The sequence below is a fragment of the Bos grunniens genome, chromosome 27, assembly GCF_055505025.1.
Source record: "Bos grunniens cultivar Pamir isolate PY7600 chromosome 27, Bosgru_T2T1.0, whole genome shotgun sequence".
Taxonomy (NCBI): Eukaryota; Metazoa; Chordata; class Mammalia; order Artiodactyla; family Bovidae; genus Bos; species Bos grunniens.
The window spans coordinates 29,014,571-29,034,212 of NC_141191.1; the positions used below are offsets into that span (position 1 = coordinate 29,014,571).

The 19,642-nt window shown below is 40.8% G+C and overlaps 1 long non-coding RNA gene across 6 annotated transcripts in view; it reads left to right on the forward strand.

Moving 5' to 3' along the window:
• LOC147343714 (uncharacterized) overlaps positions 1-19,642 on the forward strand; it is a 231,492-nt gene that overhangs the window by 81,484 nt on the left and 130,366 nt on the right. For 5 of the 6 annotated variants that reach the window (XR_015156455.1, XR_015156460.1, XR_015156461.1 and 2 more), the window contains exon 3: positions 15,415-15,546. This is a non-coding gene — a long non-coding RNA (uncharacterized LOC147343714). Of the gene's footprint in view, positions 1-15,359; positions 15,547-19,642 lie in introns of all 6 variants that reach the window. The other variant, XR_015156457.1, reaches the window with a different exon arrangement.

The following is a 19,642-nucleotide window of genomic DNA, read 5'->3' on the forward strand; positions in this document are numbered from 1 at the left end:
TTCAGTCACTCAGTCCTGTCCGACTCTTTGCGACCCCATGGACTGCAGCACGCCAGGCTTCCCTGTCCATCATCAACTCCCGGAGCCTAGTCAAACTCATGTCCATTGCATCGGTGATACCATCCAACCATCTCATCCTCTGTCGTCTCCTTCTCCTACCTTCAGTCTTGAAGACTGAAGTTGAGACTTGGCCCAAGGGATAATTCTGTGAGGCTGGTCTCTGTCCCAGTAACTTGTTCTGTCTCTGCTGCAGTAGGTGATGGGATAGAGTTTTCGAACATGTCACTGTATTTTCCTCAACTGGCCTCACTCAGGGTCCTCTGTCCCCCAAAGCAGTGTTGGGAGGTTCTTTCTTCTAGAGTGGTTGTTGATTGAACCAGTTGGTATCCAGAGGCTGACCAGTGACTCTTGGGAGGCTTTCAGATGGAGGAATCTTCACAGAGATGGTAACTGTCAGATGAGACAAGCGATCTTGATCTTGTAGACATTTGAACCAAGAAATCCACAGGAACATTGTTAGTTGAGATGGTTGTCAGAACTGAAATGGCTGGTAGTCATGATGATGTGGTCCTCCCTTGAGATGGTTGTTTGAAACAGAAAGAACCTAATCTAGATTAAATATTATAGAGATATAATATGACCAATGCAGGAGCATTGGTCAATGAAATTGCTCATGTTTTTTTCTTTTACAGAGCTTTCCCTAGAAGCTCAATATTTTTTGATCAGGACTTTATGCTCTTAAAAGTGATTGAGCAACGTTTGTTTTATACATGGCATTACTCCTTGGTTATGACCAACCTAGATAGCATATTGAAAAGCAGAGACATTACTTTGCCAACAAAGGTCTGGCTAGTCAAGGCTATGGTTTTTCCAGTGGTCATGTATGGATGTGAGAGTTGGACTGAGTGCCAAAGAATTGATGCTTTGGAACTGTGGTGTTGGAGAAGACTCTTGAGAGTCCCTTGGACTGCAAGGAGATCCAACCAGTCCATTCTGAAGGAGATCAGCCCTGGGATTTCTTTGGAAGGAATGATGCTAAAGCTGAAACTCCAGTACTTTGGCCACCTCATGCGAAGAGTTGACTCATTGGAAAAGACTCTGATACTGGGAGGGATTGGGGGCAGGAGGAAAAGGGGACGACAGAGGATGAGATAGCTAGATGGCATCACTGACTAGATGGATGTGAGTCTGAGTGAACTCCGAGAGTTGGTGATGGACAGGGAGGCCTGGCGTGCTGCAATTCATGGGGTCGCAAAGAGTCAGACACAATTGAGTGACTGAACTGAACTGAACTGATACACCTATCAATACTTATTAACTTAAAACCAATTGAAAAATATTTTATTAACATATTTAAAAACAATAAATATTCTCTATGCTAATATAAATAACATTTACTTTATATAAAAAAAATGATGCTTTCCAGAAAGAAAAGCAGTGAGTGGAGCCCCATCATTTTATTTTTGCCAATCTTCTGGATGTTGGGCTTAATAGAAGACACCTAAATTGTCACATATATATTCAATCTGTTGCCATATGTTCTTTTGATTGAAGTATTTGAAGAAAATCCAGCTGTCCACAACCTGGAGATGGAAAAAAGGAGAATTTTAACAGTCTTTTTAGATAGTTGTGGCTGTTCTGCTTTGATACCATTTCAAAATTTGACAAGTGATAATTTCTTAAAGATTAATTGCAAAATGGCCTCTAACATCATATCAATGGATGTTTAATAATCTGTTGTATTAAAATTAAATTAAATTAAAATCCATTGGTCTACAGTACCTTTTGAATAGACCTTTTACCCATACTTGATTTTGTAGCATTGGGTCCTGGTCATTTGTTGAAAATATTGGCTTACTGAGTTATTTGGATCTCTAAAATGTATATTTCATTCTAAAACATGAAAAGTTGATATTCATGAATATCAACACTGGTCTCATCAGACAAGTCTTTAAGATCAAGGTCATTGTGATGGACATATTTTCCATAATTCCCATTTTTTGCTGGAGGGCTGCAATGTTATCATTAGAAACAAATGCAGTCCATTTTCCTCAAATCAACTGGCTTACTTCATTTTTGAGAAAAGATTTTATAAAATACTCAAGTCTAAAGAACCACTGTTTGTCTGTCAGGCATTCTTTCCAGTGCATATGATGTTTCAGAAAGAAGCAGCTAGTTTCAGTTGCAACTTAACTGTAAGAGCGCTTTTTCTCAAGACAGTCATTGCATTAGATATGCAACAGAAAGCCTTATGAGTGCTTCCATTTCAGCACATAGAGTATTGGAAAGTATACCCAAGAGCTGACGTTTAGTAAGATTAAGAGTATTGCTTCAAGGACATTCTTAAGTGGAATAGGCTTGGTTTTGCAAATGCACGTTGGTGAAGAATACGATGACACTGGTACAGTCTGACGCCACTCACTGCCTTGGTTTATTGTGAGGCACCAGCTGTGTTATCCACTGTTGCTTTATACCCTCAGTGCAAACGTCAACACAGTGAAATGGACAAAGAAGGCCTTAGTTTTATTATGAAAATAGTTTTGACCCTGTGGATCCCCTGAAAGTGTTTCAGAAGGTCCCTGAAAATCACCTGGGGACCCTAGGACTCTGTGGCCCGCACTTTGAGAACTGCTTTGAGAACTGCTATACCTACCCTAGGTTTTAGTACGTTGACCCTTAAGCTTTTGTGTTGCATCACACTGTCAATTATTTGAGATCGGATGACAAGAATGAAGGGATTAAAGGACATACAACGTGTTTGTTTGTTTGTTTTTTTCCCAAAAGCACATTACTGAAAAATTACTGCTGCTACTGCTAAGTCACTTCAGTTGTGTCCGACTCTGTGCCACCCCATAGACGGCAGCCCACCAGGCTCTCCCATCCCTGGGATTCTCCAGGCAAGAACACTGGAGTGGGTTGCCATTTCCTCCTCCAGTGCATGAAAGTGAAAAGTAAAAGGGAAGTCGCTCAGTCGTGTCTGACTCTTAGAGACCCCATGGACTGCAGCCCACCAGGCTCCTCTGTCCATGGGATTTTCCAGGCAAGAGTACTGGAGTGGGGTGCCAAGGGATATGCTAACAGGCTAAATAGATTTCCTTGAGTATTTTCTGTTCCAATCTTCTCTAAACTCTACTGTGTAACTTTAAGTAAATATCATGTCAGCTGTTCCAAGGTATATGGCACCATAAACTTAGGAGAAAAATTGTCTCTCAGTGAGAGAAACAGAATCAGCTTCACACAAACATGTGCATTTCAGGGGGAATTAGAAGGAAAAAACCGTAGAATTAAATATGTGATCTCTGTATTACAGATGAATGACTAGAAAAGGTAAATGGTTAGGATAGGTGGGTAAATATCACAGTGCACAGAAGGAAAATGTCCTTTAAATTCTAGGAGGTCTTAAAGCCTAAGACTGGACTGTAAAAATCTGGATGGATAGTTAAGATTTGAAGAGGAAGGAAGATTAACTTAAGCGCATTCATTAGTGCATACTTGTTAAGTTCACAATACTGGCAAAAAAGAGAGAAGTCTTTAAAATTACACATGATGGAAAAATGCCTTCACAATATTGTATTATAAAGAAAAAGTCAAATGTTAACATTCACTATAAAAGAATGACATTTTAGTGTATGTGATTGAATCTAGACCATGGAAATAGTCATTTTGGGGATTTGTTTTTTAAAAATAAAAGATCCTTGAAGTGACATCCACTCTAATAAAAGAGTCAATTAAATTTATTTTTTAGATCTTCCCCAAACCATGGAGTGTCACATTCATGCAAAGTTATTTCTACCCTCACTCTGAAAATAGAAGGTAGTTTTGGAGAAATCTTACTTCATAATATTTTATGTGAGAATACTGCAACCTACCTGTATATTTTGCTCCAAGTAAAGTGTGTTTTCTAATACTTTTTTTCAGCATAGTTATATACAATTCTCCTATTTTTTTCCATCCATAAAACTGCCACGATCCACAATGGCTTTCATAAGTATTTCTCACACCATTAGAAGTGATGGCATATGGTATAGAGAGAACGATATAGAATTTACTAGTAGACTCTTAAGTGATCGAATATTTGTGTGTATGCTCAGTAATTATTTATACACAAATATGTTAATATGTGTTAAGAAGATACACACGTTAACTGGTTTTCTCTGGGGAGAGGGGGCAAGATGGTAGTTTATAATTATAAAGAACTTTCACTTTTTCACTCTTTCATTTCTATGGTATTTGGTTTTTCTGAATAAGTATATATCCCTTCAAAAATCAGACAAGATACTTAAAATAAAAATAAAAGTGACATTGCATTTTGTTTAGAATAGAAACTTTGGAAAGCTGGAACTAGAGAGAAGGGAGGAAAAATCATAATCAAGTTGGAAAGATAAGACATATAAAAGTAACTAGAACTTACAGTAGTAGAGTTACCCATTTATTGGTATTCCAGGACTCACTTTGATATCAGAAGCTATTTCTTTTTTTTTTTTTTGGCTTTATTTTTAGAAGCTATTTCTAATAATAAGATTAGAAATTACCTTTTTCTACATTATAGTCATGGTGCCAAGTACAAAGTTCACTCCCAGATTATTTTTCTGTGTTTTTGAATGAATAAAGGTGTGAAGTCAGGATGGAAAAGTCAAATGCTTTGAGAAGTTTCAGTGTATACTATTGGTAAACATTGTGCTTATCTCTGTTTGAAAATACTGTGAAACCAGTTTGGGTTGGCGGGGACACCCCTTCCCCTCTCCTCTGTAAATGGACAAACCCATCTCATTTCTGAGAGTCTCTTCACCTTACAGAATGATGTCATCTTCTTTCCTGCAGTCAGAGTGGCAGGTAGGAACAAAATGTCTGAAAAAGCTTCACCTACACAGAAGTAAGAGAAGAAAGTGCCTCAGAGCTTTAGTTGCCAAACGATCCTAACAAAACCTCCAGTAGGAAAGTGGTCTGGCCTTCTCCAAAGCTGGGGGCAGGAAGAGGCATAAACAGGAAAGGACACTGAGAGACCCTGGGTCCACACGGAGAGACTGTACTCAGCAGAGAAGCAGGGTTTCCATTCCTCTGTCAGATTATTGAAGGAAGAGGGACCACTTTCTCAAAACATTTTGTCTATGTTGGGGGTAGCCACAGACTCCGTCTTCCCCAGGACAGTCCTGTTAGCTCCTGTTTCCTTGGCATAATTTTTTTCTTTTTTTTTTACTTTAAAATTTTATTACTTATTTTAATTAATTAATTATCTTTTAAATTTTATTATTATTATTTTTTTGTCTGCATCAGGTCTTATTTGCAGCATGCAGGATCTTCAGTCTTCATTTTGGCATGTGGAATCTTTCATTGCAGCATGTAGAATCTAGTTCCCTGACCAGGAATTGAACCTGAGCCCCCGGCATTGGCAGTGCAGCGTCTCAGCCACTGGACCACCAGGGACGTCTCCCCTTGGAGTAACTATTAACAGTCTCCTCTTTTCCTCAAACGCACCCTGAAAGATAAGCCATATGGCACCGTTGTTATGGCTGAGCTGTTGGGGAAAATATCTTCAGGGGTGTGGCAGACTGTTGATTGGTTGGCAAAATGGACCTTTTGTCAGCTTCCGTTACAGAGACCAGGAGACTGAAATTCTTTCACAGCCTTCTTGTAGCTAGGATCAGCCATGTTATACTGTTTCAGCCAAGGAGAACTTTCCGAGAAAATTCTCATCTTTAGTGAATATGGATGTGATACCTGGAGTTGCAAGGCTTTCCTGGTGGCTCAGTGGTAAAGAATCCACCTGCCAATGCAGGAGATGCAGGTTTGATTCTCTGGGTTGGGAAGGTCCCCTGGAGGAGGAAATGGCAGCCCATTCCAGTTTTCTTACTTGGGAAATCCCAAGGTCAGGAGGAGCCTGGAGGGTTACAGTCCATGGTGTGGCAAAAGAGTTGGACACAACTCTGACTAAACAACAACAACAACCTGGAGTTGCAATGGTCACCTTGAAACTGAATGAAAGGTCAAGGAGATCGTAGAGACCCAAGCCCTAAACAGCTGTCAGCTAATTCTGAGAACAAATCACAACTCTTGCAGTTATATTTTCTGTTACTTTGACCTAAAGTCATTCCTGCTTTACACAATGGGTTGTTTCTTTTCCTTCTTTTAAATTACTCCGTCAGGTGTGTTAAGCCTGGAAATCTACTTCTCTTTTCGACATGCAGTTTACTGTCCTTCGGTGACACTGAATCAATCCTTTTAGTATCTTCCCATTTACAGGCCCTGTGTCCAGACACCAACACACACAATGATTGGCAGAGCAAAGACAGGGTGTGCAGAGTGAGAATTAGGGGAACTGGAGGGAAGTAACAAGTTTATCTTCTTTTATCAGAGGTAGTTCTTATTTTGGAAACACAACATTTTCTGAGAACTCTAAGGACTGTGTATTTGGCAAGGACTATTCATTTTTCATCTTCCTCACTAATGTCTTAAGGGATGGGAAAGATAAATCTGAATGTCATCAGGATACATATGGAGCTGAGGGCCACGGTAACTAATTAAGTCCTCTCCCAAGACCCACTGGGATGTCTCAGTTCAGAGATGGAGGCCACCCCCCACCCCACTGATGTCCTTTTTTCCCTAGGAGTCAAAAGACCCCAAATTATCTTGTGTTAATGAGAGTGGTCTAAGAAGGCTAAGGTACTTCTTGCAACTCCCACATCATCCTGGCTATGTGGTCAGGTCCTGGATCTCTGATAATGGCTACTATAAGGATATAGGGATTTGATTGTACTGCCACTAAGGAAGCAAAATTCCAATCACAGCAAGCCCTAAAGCAATTTAAGTTTGGCAACTAGCCCCAAATAGAATTCACTTGAACCTTGCCAGAAATAGGAATGTCATTTTCCGGAAGCTTAAAGAAAGAGAAAAGTAATTTGGGAAACAGAGAGTCCTTTGAAAGGTTCTCCTTTGCCTTCCTGAGGTTCACTGAGTCCAACAGCGTGGTAGTTTTTAAAAGAATCTATTAATTTGATTCTATGTTTTGCCAAAGGGTTCTCTCCATCTCTTACTACCTTCTTTTCATAACCCACATTGAGAACCTGATGGGAAGTTATCAGTGCTTCTACCAAGTCTGTCTGCTCCTGTTCCCACAACATTTCCTGCCAGAATCAAGCCAGAATGATTCCAGAATCCATTGTATAAGACTAAAGAAGAGTGTCTTTCTGCTCACATCTGACAGCTGGTGTCGGCTTTGATGACTGAATCAGCAAAACAGACAGAACTCACACTTTTGTCAACTTCTTTTGTTTTCCTTTTTAACCTGAAAGCTAGATGGACACTAAAAGAGAAGATGATTCTACATTTTTGGGTGGGGAAAGTGCATTAATCTAGACACCCAATTCATTCCCTTAAAGAAAGGAGGTCAGTCACCAAATGACCTATTTTTTTTTTTTTTTTTATGATTTGAAATTTTCTCTAAAAAAGGATAAATATACCTAAAAAATGTCAAATCTGGTCACAGAGGATAGAGCCCTTTTAGCTCAAATCTCTTCTTTGTTATTTATGTATGTATGTATGTATTTTTGCCTGTGCTGGGTCTCCGTTGCTCTGCACGGCTTTCTGCAGTTGCAGGGAGTGGGGCCCGCTCTCCAGTTACGGGGCCTGGGCTCCTCACTGCAGTGCTCTTCTTCTTGTGGAGCACAAGTTCTAGGCGCTCAGGCTCAGTTGCGCCAAGGCAGGTGGGATCTTCCCAGACCAGGGACAGAACATTCCCTATGTAGAACGTTCCCTACATTGGCAGGCGGATTCTTAACCACTAGACCACCAGGGAAGTCCCCATCTCTCTCTTTTTTTCTTTTTTTAATTAAATTTAATTTAATTTTTTAACTTTACAATATTGTATTGGTTTTGCCATATATCAACATGAATCCACCACGGGTGTACACATGTTCCCCATCCTGAACCCTCCCCCCTCCTCCCTCCCTGTACCATCCCTCTGGGTCGTCCCAGTGCACCAGCCCCGAGCATCCAGTATCGTGCATCGAACTTGGATTGGCGACTTGTTTCATATATGATATTATACATGTTTCAGTGCTATTCTCCCAAATCATCGCACCCTCTCCCTCTCCCACAGAGTCCAAAAGACTATTCTATACATCAGTGTCTCTTTTGCTGTCTTGTATACAGGGTTATTGTTACCATCTTTCTAAATTCCATATATATGCATTAGTATACTGTATTGGTGTTTTTCTTTCTGGCTTACTTCACTCTGTATAATAGGCTCCAGTTTCAATCATCTCATTAGAACTGATTCAAATGTATTCTTTTTAATGGCTGAGTAATACCCCATATCTCTTGACGCACCTTCCACTAGCTAACTTTTCAGGAAAAATTAAGAATCACTGAATTTTAAAATCGGGTTCACAGGTCTAAGCAGCACCTTCCTGTGAGACTCTGTTTTCCTGCTTGATTGAAACAGAGTGAAACATTTGCAATTCTGGATATTCTCTGTTTTGGCTAGGGGGTGGTCCTAGAGTCTGCTAGCCCATGGGGATTAAAAATGGGATTCACTGGGCAGTAGCTAACCAAGAACCAGAATGAACCAGGCCACACACAAAGGTGAAATCAGGTTCTGTTTCAGCAGCAAGTCCAATAGAGACAAGGAAATAAATTATTCCAGTTTTGCTCTAGGATAAAAGCAAACATTTGTTTCATTGATTTTTGCAGAGCAGAAGGTGGTATTTCACAATTTTGCAGTTTCTACAGCAAGTTTCTAGTATTAGCTACATATCTATAAATCCTCTGTTCTTTGGAAGATAATTATTCTTTATATGGTAGATGGCATTCTATTAGATTATCATTGTGACAGCAACAAATAATGACACAATTTCCCAATAAAAAGGACCCATTCGATAAATTTTCCAAGATGACTATATTCTTGCTTTCTAAGGAAATAAAGATTCTTTATCAATTTGTTTCTATTAAATTGAATTTGGTTGTGAGTAGGTAGCCATCTTCGTCAAATTGTAGAGATAGGGACAAGCAATATACATTGAAATAGAAATTAAATTTTCTTAGAGAATTTGTTTTACTTGCATCTATGCATTCTATCAGCTTATTTCCCAAAGTATTTGTCTTTATTTTTCTATCCTGCCCTTTGAGTTTCTAGTGGAAATTAGGAGTAAGTAGAAGACTAATGGGAGAAGGCAATGGCACCCCACTCCAGTACTCTTGCCTGGAAAATCCCATGGACAGAGGAGCCTGGTAGGCTGCAGTCCATGGGGTCGCTAAGAGTCAGACACGACTGAGCGACTTCCCTTTCACTTTTCACTTTCATGCACTGGAGAAGGAAATGGCAACCCACTCCAGTGTTCTTGCCTGGAGAATCCCAGGGATGGGGGAGCCTGGTGGGCTGCCGTCTATGGGGTCGCACAGAGTCAGACACGACTGAAGTGACTTAGCAGCAGCAGCAGCAGCAGCAGCAGCAGACTAATGTTGAGTTGATTGATGATAGTAAAAATTAAGATTTACTGGCAGATGGTAGAGGAGGGGGTCAAAAGATTCAGAGAAGTGGGAATATGACAGTTTATTAATATGACTTTAATAAACCATTAACGTCAGAAATCCAATATCTGACAGTATTCTGTGGCAGAGTCCAGAAGACACTCAGTTTTCTCAAGTAACAATGAATCACTGAGAAGCTCAGCAGTTCTGTAGGACCAGGCAGACAGTAGGAGATGCTGTTATAGAACTGGACTCCTGACCAAAGTGGGGGTGATAAAAATCTGAAGTATTAGAGTCCAAGTGGCAGTATAACCATCAGAAGAAAGGAAAAACAAGTATCACAACGAATAGCAAAATCTGAGCTGCAGCCAAGGGTGTCCATCTGCAGAGAGCTATGAATATTCTGAATGAGAACTGGCTTCTTAGAGTCAAGGCAGGTAGGCAGCCAACAAGGATACTAGTTAATGTAAACAGTCAAAATAAACTAAGAATAGCGACTTCCCTGATGGTCCAGTGGTCAAGACTCCACCCTCCTAATGCAGGGGCAGGTTTGATCCTTGGTTAGGGAACTAGATCCTTAAGCTTCAGCTAAGATCTAGTATGCTACAACTAAAACAGGGCACAGCCAAATAAATGAAAAATAAATAAGTAAATGAAGGATAAATGATCAGGAAGCTAAGGGTAATCACCCCAACAAAACTCAAGACCCACTGCCGGGTTTTTGGACCTAAGCCTCAAGGTTTTTGGACCTCAGAGGTTTTTGGAACTCAGAGGTTTTTGGAACTCAGACTCAAGACTCATTGACTGGAGGAGAGGCCAAGACAGCTCTGTGTTACATTTAATCAGTAGTAATTCTCAGCCTCTTTCATCAAATGGATCTACAGACATTTACTAGAATAACTTGCATCAAGGAAAATGGAATACCTAGATTTTTGAGGATTGCTGGGCACAGAGTCTGATTCTCATTCGTGCTTGGAGATCCAAAGTGTCACCATGACCTCCTTTGGCTGTGAATGGAGGCTTATCTCAGGACTGGCTTACTGTGAGTCCACGTGGTCTATGAACTCACACAGATGTTATTTCCTTCATGCATCAATGTATAATTCAAAGGAACAGAGTTGGCAGTTGGCAGTTGGCAGAACTCTCATGTGGGGTAAAAGATCTCATAGAAGGGAAGGGCAATTGGAAATCTCCAAACCTTACCTCTCCTCCAAGCTCCCTACCCCTGGCCTGGGTAGTAAATCAGAATAAATACCATATCCTGTGGGGGATAGTAATGCAACTCTTAATTCAAACAACCAAGTAGTAACTGCAACCGCAGTGGCTCTGCTGGATGTAGGATATTTTGGGGGAGCAAATTAATACAGCCTCTGCCATGTGTTAGGCAGCCATTTATCCAGCAGTTGTGTTATTTTTCCATTCGTGTTTGAAAAGAGTTTGAGAAGCTGTCTGCATTCAAATGAGATAGAGAAGAGTATAGATTTAGTTTAGTGTCTTCCCTCAGATCAAGTATTCCCCCACATATTCGGGACAATATTCCAGTTACTACTGATGTAATGGCCATCCCCAAACTTAGTGTTATACCAATAAAAAAATGAAATGAGCCCCTGGTTTTATCCTAGTGAAACTCAAGTTGGACTCTGACCTATAGAACCATCAGATAATAAATTCATGTTGTTTTAAGTAACAACAACAACAACAAAACCACTTAGTGTTATAGAACATTCTGCTCACCAGTTCGGTGGGTTAGTCATTTGGACTGAGCACAATGGGGATAGTTTGTCTCTGTCCCACATTTTTTAGGGGCTAAGCTGGGAGTGTCTCAATAGTTAGAGACTAGAACCACCTGAAGGCATCTCTCCCTGTGTCTGGTAATGGAGGCTCACCTTTGCTCCGGACCTCAGTTGGTTTGTCTGACCAGAGGGTGTACATGTGGCCTTTTCATTGAATCTCCCTCTGTGATAGTTTGGGCTTCCCCCCAGCATGGAGGCTGGGTTTTATGAGTGAACATCCCAAGAAAGTGAGGCAGATGTGTATGGCATGTTATGACTTAGCATCAGAAATCATATAGCTTCACTTTTATCTCTTGTTGCACCCTACTGGTTTTACTGTCCCAGACTTTAGCCCATATTTAAGGGAATGGGAACCCCGCAGATCACCACTTAATGGCAGAACTGTCAAGGTTACATGGTATCTTAATTATCTCAGTTACTAGAACAAAATACTATAGACTGGATGGCATGAACAACAGACGTTTATTCCTCACAGTTTCAGAGGCTGGGAAGTCCAAGATCAAGGTACTAGCAACTTCTTGGTGAGGACCCTCTTCTTCGATTGCAGATGGCTGCCTTCTTGCCATGTCCTCATATAGTAGAGGGAGGAGGCTCTGGTTCTGTTCCTACTTATAAGGGCACTAATCACATCAAGGGCACTTCACCCTCATAATCTCATCTAAACCTAATTAGCTCTGAAAGTGCCCACTTCCCAATAGCATCTCATCGAGGGGTTAGGGTTTCAACAAATGGGTCTTGGGGGGACACAAACCTTCAGTCCGTAACACATGATCAGAAGAGCATATGGGGTGGTAGGTATTGCTGTGGTCATCTCTGGAAAATACAATTTGCCACAGATGACTTACAATGCTACTTCTTAAAATCTCTTCTCTTCCTTATCTACCTCTTCTGTGTGCCTGAGGGAGGTCAGGATGTTAGTATGAAAGACTAAATTCTCCTTTTATATTAATTTGTTGAAATGAATCAAATTGAATTTGAGGGATTCCTAAAGGTCTTGCAAAAATCAAATGCATGTAATTAGGACAAATGACATGATACCTTGCTTTTTTTCTTCTGCCTTGATTTCTGTTTCCCTGGCCTCCAACCCAGACTCCTTGGAATAACAGGCACCCAGAAAACTGGGATTGTAGTGGAACTCGAGTGTGATTGAATGTCATAGTACATTCGAGAAGAATGGAGGTCCCTTTCCCTTAATAGGAGAGTGACAACTGCTTGAGATCCCTGGGCTTGGAATTAAGAGAGCTGAGTTCTAGCTCCTAATCTTTCTATAACCTTGGAAATTTAAGAGACTTCATTTCTACCACCTGTGAATAGAGATAGTGATGCCTGATAAGAAATTCCATAGGATTTTTGTGAAGAAAAAATGAAATACAGTCATAAAAAAGTCCTAACAGATGTAAGGTGCTGGAAGGGAATGTTTCATGAGGGGGTTATTTCTTAACTCTTATACAGATTAAGGGCTTTCCAGGTGGCTCAAGTGGTAAAGAACACAGGAGACACAGGTTTGATCCCTGGGTTAGGAAGGTCCCATGGAGGAGGAAATGGTAACCCACTCCAGTATTCTTGCCTGGAGAATTCCATGGACAGAGGAGCCTGGCAGGCTGCAGTCCATGGGGTTGCAGAGTCAGACATGACTGAGCACAGCACACATACACATACAGATTAAAGTCCAGTGGCTAGGGATTCCTCAATTTATTAACAGTTTCTTTTTGGATATAACTAACCTGAGTGAAGCTCTTACTGCCTGACTGCCAAGTGGTTGGCCTTGAACCTGCCTGCCTACTCTGTGTGGTACCTGGAGAGGCTCACTCCACTTTTTGGCTGCACCAGCATGTGGGATTTTAGTTCCCTGACCAGGGATTGAACCTGTGCGCCCTGCAGTGGAAGTGCAGATCCTTAACCCGTGGACTGCCAGGGAGGCCCCCACTCTGTGGCTGTCTTTTCCTACTTACCATGACCAGGATGAATTCACGTTCACGTCCTTTTGGGGCTCATTTTTGGCTCTGGCCAGAACGTTACTTAGATATCAGTTCTTAACTTTATGTTTAGACATTTGGTATTTTAAGATCATTCAAAGACAATTATGGTCAGTAGATGATCCCAAATAGATCTTAAACTTTGATTCTTAGAGCAATGAGAAAGAAGCAGGTAAAAACTATGATTTTCTTAGGTCAAAATAGTTTCATAAATTTAGTAACTGTATTTGGACATTACCACCAAAATAGAGAAAGAAAGCAAACACTACCACATCCTCTGCCTCCCTCATGTCCAAGCACCACCTCTATCTCTCTACTGACAAATGGAAAACAACAACAACAACAACAACAGCATCTGGGCATGAGTAAGCATTCTTACCCAAAATCAAGAACTAAACAGCCCAGACTAACAGACAGAAAAGAGAAACACTAGGTTCTGGAAAACGATCTTCCTGAAATTTCAATATGGATAATAAAATCTATATATAGTAACTGCTTAGAGTGCGTGTAATTCCACATCCAAATGAGTGGATGTTTAAATCAATAATTTGGGTTTGTTTTCCAGGAAGCTCAGTCAGTGTTCTTTGTCACTCTTTTTTAAAGTATTATGGTTAGTTTTTGGCTGCACTATGTCCTTGGTGCTGCGCTCGGGCTTCCTCTAGCTGCAGCGAGAGGGGCTGTCCTCTAGTTGCAGCGTGCGGACTTCCCACTGTGGTGGCTTCTCTGTGTGAAGCATGGGCTCGAGGGTGCACAGGCTTTAGCAGTTGTGCCTGGGCTCAGTATTTGCCCCGTGGCACGTGGAATCTTCCTGGATCAGGGATTGAACCTGTGTTCCCTGCATTGGCCGGTGGATTCTTAACCACTGGATCACCAGGGAAGTCCCTCTTGATCATTCTTTACACACACACACACACACACACACACCATATTCTATTTGATTGCTTGGAACTTTCTAGCATTGTTTCCCGTTTTGTGAAGTTTGGATCTTTCAGGGGTATTTTTTAAAAAATGAGGATTGAGGGTTAAATGTGGCAAACTGAGGAGGAAAAATATTAATGATGTATTGCTTTGGTGCGAAGAGGCAGTGACATTCCTGGGCAGGATGCAGTTACAGGTCAGTTTCATGCTGAGAACTTTTTTCTGGAGATTCAAAGAGATACCCGAAGCTTTGGTCACGCTTGAGTATGTAGTGTTCCAAGTCTGCTCTTGCTCATAGGGGGAGTTTTTTAATTTACAAATGGAAGGTAGAAAATGTTTTTGTTTTGGACTCTAAAAATAATTTTGTCTTGTCATAAGCAAGCTATCAAACACATGAGCTCTGCCCACGAAGAAACCAGCTCTGCTACTTTTGGGGCCCATCACTGCAAATTATGAAATCTGATCTTTATGCAAGTATTTCACAAGACATTGTTTTGTTCTAATTGGAACATTTGTGAAGCAACATCTATATTTTATGTAGCTCTTTTAAATTCCCTTTCACTGGCTCTTGGAAGCCTAAGTATTTCTTCATCCTAGGAAGAAATTATTTGATGATTGGAAGTTTCATAAATATCAGGTCTAAGTTAAAAGTTGCTGTTTAGATAAGGAATGTGAAACTGATGTCAGGTTGTCCTTCTGATTCCTCACACAATTCTTTCAATAATTCTGATATAAATACTAATACATGTTTTTGGCAGTTTCTTTGTTAAGTTCTTAAATTTATTATTTTAGTTTTCATCACAGTTCTACATGAAGTAGGAGCTATAGCTCCATTTCACAGATGAAGAAATAAGTCTCAGAGAAGTTCATAAAAACAATCAAAGTCACATACATAATAAGTACCTAGGCCTAGATTTAAGCCTCGATGGGCCTGACGTCAATCAGGACCTATCTCTTTCCACGTTAAGACGTTGCTTCTCAGGTCACAGTCGCACATTTCCTTGCAAGTCCATGAGTCACCATATCAATGACACAGATGATGGGTTCAGTAAACCTGGCTCCTCTTCCTCCTTGTCCACGTCCAGACTACATTTCTAAGTCAGCCGAGGAGTTAGTTATGGCCAGGTAATAGAGTTTTGGCTGATAGGCTGTACAGAGAGAAATTATATATATATGTATATATATATATATTTTTTTTTTTTTTCAGGCCTGTTCCATAAAATCTTCTGTATGACTCCACCTTTTCTTCTCCCACATTCCAGGGGATGATAACATACAGGGTAACCGTGGAAGCGCTGCAAGCCTTGTGTAGAAGATGCTGGAGCCTTTGTCCCTCTGGGTCCCTGCCTGACTACATGGAATAGAATTCTCTCCTGGCAGCCACTGGACTTCATGTGAGTGAGAAATAAGCTTTTATTGTGAGATGTTTAGAATTCGTATATTGGAGCAGCTAGCGTGGATTTCGAGGTACGGATTCCTGTATCATGTAAACGGCATACTGTTGTAAGAACTGAGGATGTGTGAACTGGGCTTAGAAGTTGAGTGGCGAGAAAGCTGGTATCACAGACAGAAAGCCTGGAGTTCTATCTCTTGCAGTGACAGTGTTTTTGGTAAAACTATTACCGTGAAAAGCTTGAAGTTAGATCTTGTGTCTGCTGTACCTCTTGTTCCAAAGTTCAAGATCAAAAAGCAGTGTGTTAGGAGCGTGTGTTGGTTTTTATTGGCTGCCATTATCAAGATATTGCAAGAATGAGATGAATTCAGGAAAGAACTGGCTGGGTTTGGAAGGAGAGACTGAAGGGAATGGAGGAAGTCCAGAACTCAAAGACTGTTGGGATCTGGAAAAATGTTACTGTGCCGGGCCCCAAACAGTAAAAAATAAGACAGAAATGTTTTGAGTAACAGAGACTCATTAAAAATCAGCCTTAGGTAAAACTTCTTTCTGTAATAGCCATCATTTGCATATCTAAAAACTCACCAATGTACTTTGCTAAATTTAAATAAATTGATTATTAACCTTGAGATACCTTTCATGGTTATAAAGAACTGCCAGAAGCTATGAAATTTGAATTTTGTGAATATGCCCTGTATCAAATTCTCAGCTTCTCTAATCTGACTTGAGCAAACTACAGTGGTGGTTAGGGTTGAAAATGGTGACTTTTTCCCACATAACTAAAAAAATACATGAGTTATATACTCAGCTCACGAGCACCTCCCATGGTATTAGGGTGTGTGACCCAAATCGGTGTACAAAAGCAGAAGTGACACGGAGAGCAGAAGTACAAAGTAAAACACTGCAAACTGCCAGAAGGTGATAGAAAACGTTATAGGATTTCAGAAGAAGGTGAAACAACTGTCGGCTAGAACACTATGGAAGACAGATGTCAGGCGGAGCATTTGACCTGGGCTTCAGAGGACAGGCGGGACTTTGATGTCTATAAACAGTGGTAGACCAGGACGTTGGAGGTGAGTAGAAAGGCAGTGTTAAAGGCATGAAATGGGAACGCATCCTCTTGGGCTTACATGGATTTGGGTACGATTTAGAGATAAGCCAGGCCTTTGAGGACCTTGAATTTGACACTGAGAGTGCATTCTTTAGGCATTTGGTGAATGTGGGGACTTTCAAGTATTATCAGCAACACAGGCATGTGGTTAGAAGTAGGTAGTAGATGGTAACATCATTTGGAGGGGGAATACAATGAGCAAAGAAGACATATTTGCAGATCATCACAATAGTCTTGGCAGTGGGAAGGCAAAAGGGTCAGATGTGTGATAGAAGAAATTAATAGGATCAGGGAAATGCCCAAATATAGGAGACAGCATAGGCTCAAAATGTAGAAAGAAAAATTGTAAGCCTTGATTTCTTGATCTGTTCTTACATTATGAAAATGTAAGAACGCATAGTATTTTGTAAGAATTTTGTGAAATCCAAAGTCCTGAACTGGTCATTATCTTTCTCAGTTAAAATAAGGAATGAAATGTTGAAACACATTTATAATCTATTGCACACAGTTACTGTAAATAAGGGTCTCCCAGGTGGCGCTAGTGGGAAAGAACCCTCCTGCCAATGCAGATGTAAGAGACGTGGGTTTGATCCCTGGGAAGATCCCCTGGAGGAGGGCATGGCAACACACTCAAGTATTCTTACCTGGAGAATTCCATGGACAGAGGAGCCTGGAGGGCTACAGTCCATGGGGTCCCACAGAGTCGGGCATGACTGAAGGGATTGTGCATGCACACGTGTGCCGTAAATGAGTCAGGTAGAGCAAACATGTCATAAGATCAAGATACTTTGCTCTCTCAGGATAAACATCTGAGTATACATCTTAGTAAAAAAAAAATCTATATGTTAAATGATGGTTAAGAAGAATCAGACTTGTAAATATAATATATCCAGTTAATGACTTGCATTTCTAAGTCATGGTTGCTGTAGGGAGTTATGATTATTTACTTTAATGTTATTAAAATATTCAAAAGAAAATCTCTTCCAACCACCACCAGTTTAGGGCTAGCAGGAGGCCTGGGAGGTGGACAGCCACAGATGCAGCCCCATCGCCAGAAACTGGAGCAGGCTGGCCACTGGCAGGTGAGGGACTCTGACCCATATTGTCATAGAACAGAGACCCCACACCAAGACTGTAAGACTTGGATTTGGAGATAGTCAGGAGAGGTCCTGAAGGAGGAATGGTGTGCAGATGAGAAATAAAACAATGATCAAACCACAATGGCCAGTATAACCTCAAAAGGAAAACTGGACTAGGGCATATATAAAGGAAATAGATACGTGATAAATGTAAATGCGGAAGTATTCAATGGAGTTTTGGTAGATTAAATCATAAGTAAGCTATTATCAATCAAATTCAGTGCTGATGAAAAAAACTAAAGCTATATTAATGAAAGTGAAGCAAAGCTGATGGACTAAAAAGACTTCAGTGGCTTAAAGAGCACAGGCATTTATTCCTCTTTCATGTTGATGCTACAAGGCTCCAGGTTTGCTGGCTGTTTCTTTCATTCACCCAGGGACCCAGGTCCTTCAATTACGTTGTTTCATTATTACTTAGGAAGTGGGTTTCAAACTTTAGTGCGACTCAGGAGTCACCTGCTGCGGCTGCTGCTGCTAAGTCGCTTCAGTCATGTCCGACTCTGTGCGACCCCATAGACGGCAGCCCACCAGGCTCCCCCGTCCCTGGGATTCTCCAGGCAAGAACACTGGAGTGGGTTGCCATTTCCTTCTCCAATGCATGAGAGTGAAAAGTGAAAGTGAAGTCACTCAGTCGTGTCCGACTCTTAGCGACTCCATGGATTGCATCCTAACAGGCTCCTCCGTCCATGGGATTTTCCAAGCAAGAGTACTGGAGTGGGGTGCCATTGCCTTCTTCGCGGGAGTCACCTAGACAGCCTTAAAAAATCCAGACTGCTGGCTCTCGCCCTCAGACTTTCTAGTTAGTTGATTTTGAGTGGGCCCTGAGAATTCCCCTTAAAAAAAGTTGCCCAGGTAATTACAGCACTACTGGTCTGGGATCCTACTTTCACTAGAACATCAGTACCATCTACATGGTGAAAAATGGGTCACTGTGGGTTCCAGGTGACAGAAAAAGAAAAAGAGGCTGTGTGATTTGTTTGATTACTATCTTAAGGTAAAAGAAATTTCACACATCAATTTCCTTCTCATATTGTCGGCAAGAATCTAGTCATTTAGATTCCCCCACTGTGTGTGTGTCTGACTGCAAGCCACACTGGAAAATATGATCTCTAGACAATGGCATGCTGGGAAAATCTCTCCCAATTCTTTATTTAGTGATATCACACTGGTGGCTTGAAATTGACCATAGTGTAACAACAGCACGGAGATGGCAAATGCTATGAATCACGGCTCCCCCAATACAGGGACCACGTTTTAAACATTTACCAACACTTTCTTGTCTATAGCTCAGCTGCTCCAGCCCCAGTTTCCACTCTTTTACTCTGGATGTAGGGAGAATAAATTTTGGTGGACAGTTATCAGCTTCTGCCACAATGATCAAGTAGGATTAATCCTAAGGATGCAAATATAGATAATATCTATTAAATAAATGATCTAAAAAGAAAAAATCTATTAAAGCAATGATTCAGTTAATGCATTGAATTACATATGATCATCTCAATGGGTCCATAAAATGTACTTGATCACATTTAACACACATGTATGACAAATCCAATGATCAAACGAGAACAAAAATCTAGATAATGTCTAGGATGGAAAACTTTCCCTCAACCTCTTATGTGAAGTTATAGAGAGCCTGTGAATTAAATCAACAAAAGTCAAATTAGCAAGAGAAAAGACAACGTTTATTCATGTAGGTAAATGGGAGCTCATGAAAAATGTGACTCAAAGAGGCAGATAGAATTTGGGGCTCATACACCATCCTAATTGAGGAAGGGGAAGGGTGCTTTTGGGAAAATAAGGGACTTTAAGGAAGATAAATGAAGCCTTAGGAAAACAGGTGGAAG